Raw genomic sequence first — 11346 nt, 5'->3', positions numbered from 1 at the left:
TAAATGTTCTCATTGTTCAGTTCCCACCTATGAGTGAGAATATATGGTGTTTGGTTTTCTGTCCTTGTGATAGTTTGCTGAGAATGATGGTTTCCAGCTTCATCCATGTCCCTACAAAGGACATGAACTCATCCTTTTTTAAGGCTGCATAGTATTCCATGATGTATATATGCCAGATTTTCTTTTTTTTTTTTTTTCCTGAGACGGAGTCTCGCTCTGTCGTCCACGCTGGAGTGCAGTGGCTGGATCTCAGCTCACTGCAAGCTCTGCCTCCTAGGTTCATGCCATTCTCCTGCCTCAGCCTCCCGAGTAGCTGGGACTACAGGCGCCTGCCACCTCGCCCGGCTAGTTTTTTGTATTTTTTAGTAGAGACGGGGTTTCACCATGTTAGCCAGGATGGTCTCGATCTCCTGACCTCGTGATCCACCCGTCTCGGCCTCCCAAAGTGCTGGGATTACAGGCTTGAGCCACCACACCCGGCCTATGCCACATTTTCTTAATCCAGTCTATCATTGATGGACATTTGGGTTGGTTCCAAGTCTTTGCTATTGTGAATAGTGCCACAATAAACATATGTGTGCATGTGTCTTTATAGCAGCATGATTTATAATCCTTTGGGTAAATATCCAGTAATGAGATGGCTGGGTCAAATGGCATTTCTGGTTCTAGATCCTTGAGGAATCACCACACTGTCTTCCACAATGGTTGAACTAGTTTATAGTCCCACCAACAGTGTAAAATTGTTCCTATTTCTTCACATCCTCTCCAACACCTGTTGTTTCCTGACTTTTTAATGATCGCCATTCTAACTGCTGTGAGATGGTATCTCATTGTGGTTTTGATTTGCATTTCTCTGATGGCCAGCGATGATGAGCATTTTTTCATGTGTCTGTTGGCTGCATAAATATCTTCTTTTGAGAAGTGTCTGTTCATATCCTTCGCCCATTTTTTGATGGGGTTGTTTGTTTTTTTCTTGTAAATTTGTTTGAGTTCTTTGTCGATTCTGGATATTAGCCCTTTGTCAGATGAGTAGATTGCAAAAATCTTCTCCCATTCTGTAGGTTGCCTGTTCACTCTGATGGTAGTTTCTTTTGCTGTGCAGAAGCTCTTTAGTTTAATTAGATCCCATTTGTCAATTTGGGCTTTTGTTGCCATTGCTTTTGGTGTTTTAGACATGAAGTCCTTGCCCATGTCTATGTCCTGAATGGTATTGCCTAGGTTTTCTTCTAGGGTTTTTATGGTTTTAGGTCTAACATTTAAGTCTTTAATCCCTCTTGAATTAATTTTTGTATAAGGTGTAAGGAAGGGATCCAGTTTCAGCTTTCTACATATGACTAGCCAGTTTTCCCAGCACCATTCATTAAATAGGGAATCCTTTCCCCATTTCTTGTTTTTGTCAGGTTTGTCAAAGATCAGATGGTTGTAGATGTGTGGTATTATTTCTGAGGGCTCTGTTCTGTTCCATTGGTCTATATCTCTGTTTTGGTACCAGTACCATGCTGTTTTGGTTACTGTAGCCTTGTAGTATAGTTTGAAGTCAGGTAGCGTGATGCCTCCCACTTTGTTCTTTTGGCTTAGGATTGTCTTGGCAATGTGGACCCTTTTTTGGTTCCATGTGAACTTTAAAGTAGTTTTTTCCAATTCTGTGAAGAAAGTCATGGGTAGCTTGATGGGGACGGCATTGAATCTATAAATTACCTTGGGCAATATGACCACTTTCACAATATTGATTCTTCCTATCCATGAGCATGGAATGTTCTTCCATTTGTTTGTGTCCTCTTTTATTTCATTGACCAGTGGTTTGTAGTTCTCCTTGAAGAGGTCCTTCACGTCCCTTGTAAGTTGGATTCCTAGGTATTTTATTTTATTGTCTTTGAAGTAATTGTGAATGGGAGTTCACTCATGATTTGGCTTTCTGTTTGTCTGTTATTGGTGTAAAAGAATGCTTGTGATTTTTGCACATTGATTTTGTATCCTGAGACTTTGCTGAAGTTGCTTATCACCTTAAGGAGATTTTGGGCTGAGACGATGGGGTTTTCTAAATATACAATCATGTCATCTGCAAACAGGGACAATTTGACTTCCTCTTTTCCTAATCGAATACTCTTTATTTCTTTCTCGTGCCGCATTGCCCTGTCCAGAATTTCCAACACTATGTTGAATAGGAGTGGTGAGAGAGGGCATCCCTGTCTTGTGCCAGTTTTCTTTTTCTTTTTTTTTTTTTTTTTTTTTGAGACGGAGTCTCGCTCTGCCACCCAGGCTGGAGTGCAGTGGCCGGATCTCAGCTCACTGCAAGCTCCGCCTCCCGGGTTTACGCCATTCTCCTGCCTCAGCCTCCCGAGTAGCTGGGACCACAGGCGCCCGCCTCGTCGTCCGGCTAGTTTTTTGTATTTTTAAGTAGAGACAGGGTTTCACCGTATTAGCCAGGATGGTCTCAATCTCCTGACCTCGTGATCCGCCCGTCTCGGCCTCCCATCTTGTGCCAGTTTTCAAAGGAAATGCTTCCAGTTTTTGCCCATTCAGTATGATATTGGCTGTGGGTTTGTCATAAATAGCTCTTGTTATTTTGAGATATGTCCCATCAATACCGAATTTATTGAGAGTTTTAGCATGAAGTGCTGTTGAATTTTATCAAAGGCCGTTTCTGTATCTATTGAGATAATCATGTGGTTTTTGTCTTTGGTTCTGTTTATATGCTAGATTACGTTTATTGATTTGCATATGTTGAATCAGCCTTGCATCCCAGGGATGAAGCCCACTTGATCATGGTGGATAAGCTTGCTGGATTTGGTTTGTGCTGCTGGATTCGGTTTGCCAGTATTTCATTGAAGATTTTTGCATCAATGTTCATCAGGGATATTGGTCTAAAATTCTCTTTTTTTGTTGTGTCTCTGTCAGGCTTTGGTATGAGGATGATGTTGGACTCACAAAATGAGTTAGGGAGGATTCCCTCTTTTTCCATTGATTGGAATAGCTTCAGAAGGAATGGTACCAGCTCGTCCTTGTACCTCTAGTAGAATTCAGCTGTGAATCCATCTGGTCCTGGACTTTTTTTGCTTGGTAGGCTATTAATTATTGACTCAATTTCAGAGCCTGTTATTGGTCTATTCAGGGATTCAACTTCTTCCTGGTGTAGTCTTGGGAGGGTGTATGTGTCCAGGAATTTATCTATTTCTTCTAGATCTTCTAGTTTATTTGCACAGAGGTGTTTATAGTATTCTCTGATGGTAGTTGGTATTTCTGTGGGATCGGTGGTGATACCCCTTTATCATTTTTTATTGCATGTATTTGATTCTTCTCTTCTTCTTTATCAGTCTTGCTAGCAGTCTATCAATTTTGTTGATCTTTTAAAGAAACCAGCTCCTGGATTCATTGATTTTTTGAAAGGTTTTTTGTGTCTTTATCTCCTTCAGTTCTGCTCTGATCTTAGTTATTTCTTGCCTTCTGCTAGCTTTTGAATGTGTTTACTCTTGCTTCTCTAGTTCTTTTAATTGTGATGTTAGGGTGTCAATTTTAGATCGTTCCTGCTTTCTCTTGTGGGCATTTAGTGCTATAAATTTCTCCTTTAAATGTGTCCCAGAGATTCTGGTATATTGTGTCTTTGTTCTCATTGGTTTCAAAGAACATCTTTATTTCTGCCTTCATTTCATTATGTACCCAGTAGTCATTCAGGAGCAGGTTGTTCAGTTTCCATGCAGTTGAGCAGTTTTGAGTGAGTTTCTTTTTTTTTGTTTTGTTTTGTTTTTTTTGAGACGGAGTCTTGCTCTGTCGCCCAGGCTGGAGTGCAGTGGCCGGATCTCAGCTCACTGCAAGCTCCGCCTCCCGGGTTCACGCCATTCTCCTGCCTCAGCCTCCTGAGTAGCTGGGACTACAGGCGCCCGCCACCTCGCCCGGCTAGTTTTTTGTATTTTTTAGTAGAGATGGGGTTTCACTGTGTTAGCCAGGATGGTCTCGATCTCCTGACCTCGTGATCCGCCCGTCTCGGCCTCCCAAAGTGCTGGGATTACAGGCTTGAGCCACCGCGCCCGGCCGAGTGAGTTTCTTAATCCTGAGTCCTAGTTTGATTACACTGTGGTCTGAGAGACAGTTTGTTATAATTTCTGTTCTTTTACATTAGGTGAGCAGTGCTTTACTTCCAACTATGTGGTCAGTTTTGGAATAAGTGCGATGTGGTGCTGAGAAGAATGTATATTCTGTTGACTTTGGGTGGAGAGCTCTGTAGATGTCTATTAGGTCCGCTTGGTGCAGAGCTGAGTTCAATTCCTGGATATCCTTGTTAACCTTCTGTCTTGTTGATCTGTCTAATGTTGACAGTGGTGTGTTAAAGTCTCTCATTATTATTGTGTGGGAGTCTAAGTCTCTTTGTAAGTCTCTAAGGACTTGCTTTATGAATCTGGGTTCTCCTGTATTGGGTGCATATATATTTAGGATAGTTAGCTCTTCTTGTTGACTTGATCCCTTTACCATTGTGTAATGGCCTTTGTCTCTTGATCTTTGTTAGTTTGAAGTCTGTTTTATCAGAAACTAGGATTGCAATGCCTGCCTTTTTTGTTTTCCATTTGCTTGGTAGATCTTCCTCCATCCCTTTATTTTGAGCCTATGTGTGTCTCTGCACGTGAGATGGGTCTCCTGAATACAGCACACTGATTGGTCTTGACTCTTTATCCAGTTTGCCAGTGTGTGTCTTTTAATTGGAGCATTTAGCCCATTTACATTTAAGGTTAATATTGTTATGTGTGAATTTGATCCTGTCATTATGATGTTAGCTGGTTATTTTGCTCGTTAGTTGATGCAGTTTCTTCCTAGCATTGATGGTCTTTACAATTTGGCATGTTTTTGCAGTGGCTGGTACCGGTTGTTCCTTTCCATGTTTAGTGCTTCCTTCAGGAGCTCTTATAGGGCAGGCCTGGTGGTGACAAAATCTCTCAGCATTTGCTTGTCTGTAAAGGATTTTATTTCTCCTTCACTTATGAAGCTTAGTTTGGCTGGATATTAAATTCTGGGTTGAAAATTATTTTCTTTAAGAATGTTGAATATTGGCCCCCACTCTCTTCTGGCTTGTGGATTTTCTGCCGAGAGATCCGCTGTTAGTCTGATGGGCTTCCCTTTGTGGGTAACCCAACCTTTCTCTCTGGCTGCCCTTAACATTTTTTTCCTTCATTTCAACTTTGGTGAATCTGACAATTATGTGTCTTGGAGTTGCTCTTCTCAAGGAGTATCTTTGTGGCGCTCTCTGTATTTCCTGAATTTGAATGTTGGCCTGCCTTGCTAGATTGGGGAAGTTCTCCTGGATAATATCCTGCAGAGTGTTTTCCAACTTGTTTCCATTTCTCCCCATCACTTTCAGTAAACCAATCAGATGTAGATTTGGTCTTTTCACATAGTCCCATATTTCTTGGAGGCTTTGTTCATTTCTTTTTACTCTTTTTTCTCTAAACTTCTCTTCTCGCTTCATTTCATTCATTTGATCTTCAATCACTGATACCCTTTCTTCCAGTTGATTGAATCAGTTACTGAAGCTTATACATTTGTCATGTAGTTCTTCTGCCATGGTTTTCAGCTCCATCAGGTCATTTAAGGACTTCTCTACACTGTTTATTCTTTTTTTTTTTTTTTTTTTTTTTTTTTTGAGATGGAGTCTCGCTCTGTCGCCCAGGCTGGAGTGCAGCGGCCGGATCTCAGCTCACTGCAAGCTCTGCCTCCCGGGTTTACACCATTCTCCTGCCTCAGCCTCCCGAGTAGCTGAGACTAGAGGTGCCCGCCACCTCGCCTGGCTAGTTTTTTTTTTTTTTTTTTTGGTAATTTTTAGTAGAGACGGGGTTTCACCGTGTTAGCCAGGATGGTCTCGATCTCCTGACCTCGTGATCTGCCCGTCTCGGCCTCCCAAAGTGCTGGGATTACAGGTGTGAGCCACCGCGCCCGGCCTACACTGTTTATTCTAGTTAACCATTCGTCTAATCTTTTTTCAGTGTTTTTAGTTTCTTTGCGATGGGTTTGAACTTCCTCCTTTAGCTTGGAAAAGTTTGATCATCTGAAGACTTCTTCCCTCAACTCATCAAAATCATTCTCCGTCCAGCTTTTTTCCATTGCTGGCGAGGAGCTGCGTTCCTTTAGAGAGGGAGAGGCACTCTGATTTTTAGAATTTTCAGCTTTTCTGCTCTGTTTTTTCCCCCATCTTTGTTGTTTTATCTACCTTTGGTCTTTGATGATGGTGATATGCAGATGGGGTTTTGGTGTGGATGCCCTTTCTGCTTGTTAGTTTTCCTTCTAACAGTCAGGACCCTCAGCTGCAGGTCTGTTGGAGTTTGCTGGAGTTTCACTCCAGACCCTGTTTGCCTGGGTATCAGCAGCAGAGGCTGCAGAACAGCGAATATTGCTGAACAGCAAACGTTGCTGCCTGATCATTACTCTGGAAGCTTCGTCTCAGAGGGGTACCCGGCTGTGTGAGGTGTCAGTCTGCCCCTACTGGGGAGTGCCTCCCAGTTAGGCTACTCGGAGGTCAGGGACCCACTTGAGGAGGCAGTCTGTCCGTTCTCAGATCTCAAACTGTGCTGGGAGAACCACACTCTCTTCAAAGCTGTCAGACAGGGATATTTAAGTCTGCTGAAGTTTTGCTGCCTTTTGTTTGTCTATGCCCTGCCCCCAGAGGTGGAGTCTACAGAGGCAGGCAGGCCTTCTTGAGCTGCAGTGGGCCCCACCCAGTTCGAGCTTCCCAGTGGCTTTGTTTACCTAGTCAAGCCTCAGCAATGGTGGGCACCCCTCCCCCAGGCTCGCTGCTGCCTTGCAGTTAGATCTCAGACTGCTGTGCTAGCAATGAGCGAGGCACTGTGGGCATGGGACCCTCTGAGCCAGGTACAGGATATAGTCTTCTGGTGTGCTGTTTGCTAAGACCCTTGGAAAAGCGCAGTATTAGGGTGGGAGTGACCCAATTTTCCAGGTGCTGTCTGTCACGACTTCCCTTGGCTAGGAAAGGGAATTCCCTGACCCCTTGCACTTCCCAGGTGAGGCAATGCCTCGCCCTGCTTTGGCTCTCGCTTGGTGGGCTGCACCCACTGTCCTGCACCCACTGTCCGACAAGCCCCTGAGATGAACCTGGTACCTCAGTTGGAAATGCAGAAATCACACGTCTTCTTCATTGCTCACTCTGGGAGCTGTAGACTGGAGCTGTTCCTATTTGGTCATCTTGTCCTGTCATGTTTTTTGTTTTTTCAAGCTCACTGTAAAATATGATTCTCAGGATCCTACATCCCAGTGGGAGATTCGAAAGGCTAGTGCAGCAGTCTAGCTGAGGTCAAGATGGGAGGCCTCCTCATGGAGTGATTTCACATGATCCTAATGGGGAACCTTCTCAAATTATTGATTGCTAGGCCATATGTCATAATGAGCTCCCTATCAGTCTCCTCTGCTCCAAAACTCTTGCAGCCACCAGCACCATGGACAGCGGAAAGCGCTGACCTGGGGTCTACGGTGCTTTGGATTCCTAGCTGTTGTACTTGCTAGGACCCTGTCTAAAATCTTTGCCTGTGAACTTGAGACTTCCTAGAGAAAGTTTCAGTAAAAGCTTCAATTATGGTCAGGACTATATTGCCTCTCCTGGAGCTGACTGTCTTCAAAGAGGTCTTGACTCAGTGTTTATTCTCCAAAACAGATTCTCCTCAGTCCCATGGAGCCTCCATGGGATATGGGAAGAGAACAGTGTTGTTGGACATCTGGGACAGGGTATTGATGCTCCACTTCTCTGTGCTGGACCTGGTCTTCTGCAACAGCGAAGATGAGAGAAACCTCTGTATCATTTCTTCTACCCTCTTCCAGACAATTAGGTCACATGGTTCCCCTACCAGTCATGACTTTCCTGATGGGGTGTGAGGTATGCCTTATAAGAGTCTTTATAAACCTAGCACGGTTTAAGGGACATCTGTAGTCTGCTCTGATTCGTGATCCACTGGCCAAAAGGTAGGAATTCTAGGAAAGTTGCTAGCATCAGAATGGGTGTCTAAACTCCCGTATTCCTAAAGTGATCAAAACTAAAAACAAAAACAAATGAAAATATGTCTCAGTAATGAAATGATGGAGAGTGACACCCACAAATCATACACAACCAGAGAGGAGCTCCTGATGGGTCGAGTTCACATCAGACCATGGTGTGTGGCAAAATCAACCTCCCTGCTTTATACAAGACACACACACCTTTACCAAAAAAGTGTCACAATATATAGGAATTAGAAAGAGGAAATTCTGGTTGATTTTCACTATCAGCTACTTGCTGGTGAGGCTGATGCTCATGAAATGGGCTTTTGAAGAGATAAGAGCACTCTGGAACCTCTTTCTAATGCCATAGCTCATCTGTTTGCAGTGACAGATGCAAATTGGTGGTGTAAGATGGACCTACAGAGAAGGCAAGGTATCTCTTGTCTATGGGCAAATCTTCCTCTGACCTTACATCTCATTAATATAGATGCTGGGCATGGTGGCACACATCTGTAGTCCCAGCTACTCCAGGAGGCTGAGGAGGGCCAATTGCTTCAGCCCAGGAATTAGAGGCCAGCCTGGGCATCTTAGCAAGACTCTATCTCTTTGTTTTTGGTTTTTTTTTTTTTTTTTTTTTTTTTTTTGAGATGGAGTCTTGCTCTATTGCCCAGGCTAGAATGCAGTGGCATGACCTTGGCTCACTGCAACTTCTGCCTCCTGAGTTCAAGCAATTCTCCTGTGTCAGCCTCCTGAGTAGCTGGGATTACAGGCGCACGCCACCACACCAGGCTAATTTTTTATATTTTTGACAGAGATGGGGTTTCACCATGTTGGCCAGGCTGGTCTCAAACTCCTGACCTCAAGTGATCCATCCGTCTTGGCCTCCCAAAGTGCAGGAATAACAGGCGTGAACCATTGCACAGAAAAGAATGGGGACTGACACTGGACCACACTTAGAAGTGAAAATAAGAGCCAGAATAATCCCAAACCTCCCCCACTGTCCCTGTGGTGTGAGGGGCTGGGGAAGATGAGAACCTCATCCAGAGAGGACCATGAGGAAAGAAGTGTGTTCAAAGAGAAGTACATGTCAGATAAGTTACAGGGACAGCAGAAGACCATTGTGTGTACAAGCTGGGAAAGGAAACATTTTTTTAAATCTTAGAATGGAGGTTCTACCTGCCTCTGTGGGAAGGGGTGTCTGCATGAGATGGGGGAAGGATGTATTGGGAAAATGGGAGCCAAGTGCAGTAGGATGGGATTTGCTACCTGAGACAAGGAGAGATGTGATTTGGGGCATACTGAATGGGATGTGAAGAGGACATGGAAGAGATTCACCTGTTTTCATGAGGCCTGTGCAGTTGGGGATGGCAAGGGTGTGGCCTGTAAGGACCCTACCTCATGGGTCAGGAAGGGTACTCGTGGCCAAGTTCAGGTCAGCTTACCATTCCATGACGTTTTCTTACAAGACAACATGATGGTTTTTCCATTGAAGGAGGAGCTGGAAGAAGCCACAGGGAATGAAGTGATGTTCACAGAAGGCAGGTATCAGAAAATCTTGGCTTCAGTGTCTGTCCTGTATTTACAGACCTGAGACTGGGGAATGGTATGAGCTGAAAATGATCTGCCCCTGGAAATCTGGGGCAGGAGACAGGGGATTGATAAGGAGGCTTAAAATGGTAGTAGGGATGATGGTCTGTTGGTTTGCTGGAGAGGTGGTGGGAGAGAAGGGTTGAGGAGGAATAAAGAAGGTTTCAAAGCCAGGTACCATAGTACACGGCTGTAATCCCAACTACTCGGGAGGCTGGGCAGGAGGATCACTTGAGCCCAGGAGTTCAAGACTGGCCTGGGTATCATTGTAAGTCTCTGTCTCTCTCTCTCAAAAAAAAAAAAAAAAAAAAAAAAAAAAGAAAAGAAAGAAAGAAAGAAAAAGAAAAGCCAGACATGGTGGCTCATGCCTGTAATCCCAGCACTTTGAGAGGCCAAGATGAAGTCTGGCCAGCATGGCGAAACCCTGTCTCTACTAAAAATACAAAAATTAGCCTGGTGTGGAGGTGCGCACCTGTGGTCCCAGCTACTAGGGATACTGAGGCAGGAGAATTGCTTGAACCCGGGAGGTGAAGGTTGCAGTGAGATGAGATTGCACCACTGTACTCCAGCCTGGGCGACAAAGTGAGACTCCATTTCAAAAATAAAGAAAAAGAAAAAAAAAGAAAGAAGCTTTTCAGGTACACTTATATGGTGGTATGGTATAGACCAGCCCCATGAGTCTTCATCCTGGAGAAATCAGCTTCTCCCCAGAAAGGCAGAGGAGAAAAAAGTCTCTTGTCGGTCAGATAAAGGAATCCCCCAGGCTTTCCCTTCAAAACCACCCCCATCCTGACACTACCTTATGTGAGGTATTTTAGGGACCTTTTCCTAGAGCTCTAGCTTTGGTGACCTTGAGGATTGGTTTTTTCCACTCATTGTCATGTCCTGGTGATTCACTGAGTTGTGTGTGTCACAGTAACTGTTCTGGTGCGTGTGTGTGTGTGGTTTTTTGTTGTTGTTTGTTTTTTGTTTTTGTTTGTTTTGTTTTGTTTTGAGACAGTGTCTCACTCTGGTACCCAGGCTGAAGTGCAGTCACGCGATCTCCACTCGCTGCGACCTTCACCTCCCCAGCTCAAGCGATTCCCCTGCCTCAGCCTGTTGAGTAGCTGGGATTACAGCCGCTCGCCACCACACCCGACTAACTTTTGTATTTTTAGTAGAGACAAGGTTTTGCCACGTTGGCCAGGCTGGTCTCAAACTCCTGACCTCAAGTAATTTGCCCGCCTTGGCTTCCCAAAGTGCTGGGATTACAGGCGTGAGCCACCGCACCTGCTGTTCCTTTTTGTTGCAAGCGGTATTCCATGGTGTAGATGAACCATAGTTTGTTCATCCATTCACTCATTGAAGGATGTTTGGGTTTTTCCTAATTTGGAGCTCTTATAAATAGAGCCACTATGAACATTTGTGTACAGGCTTTTTTGTGAACAGAAGTTTTCATTTCTCTGGGATAAATGCTCAGGAGTGGAATTGCTGGAACACATGGTAAGGGTATGTTGAGTTTTATAAGAAACTGCACAACTGTTTTCCAGTCTTTAGGCTTTCTTAAGTTACTTTTCTTTTTTGTTAATTTGTTCATTTCTTCTCAGGTGATTCCAGGGAAAGCGATCTTTGATTTGATGATCACTAACAGCTCATCTCAGGGATACAGTCAACGTCTTAGAAGTGACAACCCACATGGAACTTTGTTTTGTTTTTTCCAGGTTTTCCAAGCAATTTGCTTTTATTGTCATATTAGGGTAAAGTTGTCCTTGCTATAATTTCACTTAAATATGTAAAATATTACATAAGTCT

Source organism: Rhinopithecus roxellana, chromosome 19 (genome assembly GCF_007565055.1).
Source record: "Rhinopithecus roxellana isolate Shanxi Qingling chromosome 19, ASM756505v1, whole genome shotgun sequence".
In the NCBI taxonomy this organism is placed as follows: Eukaryota; Metazoa; Chordata; class Mammalia; order Primates; family Cercopithecidae; genus Rhinopithecus; species Rhinopithecus roxellana.
Note: the sequence above shows the minus strand (reverse complement) of the source record.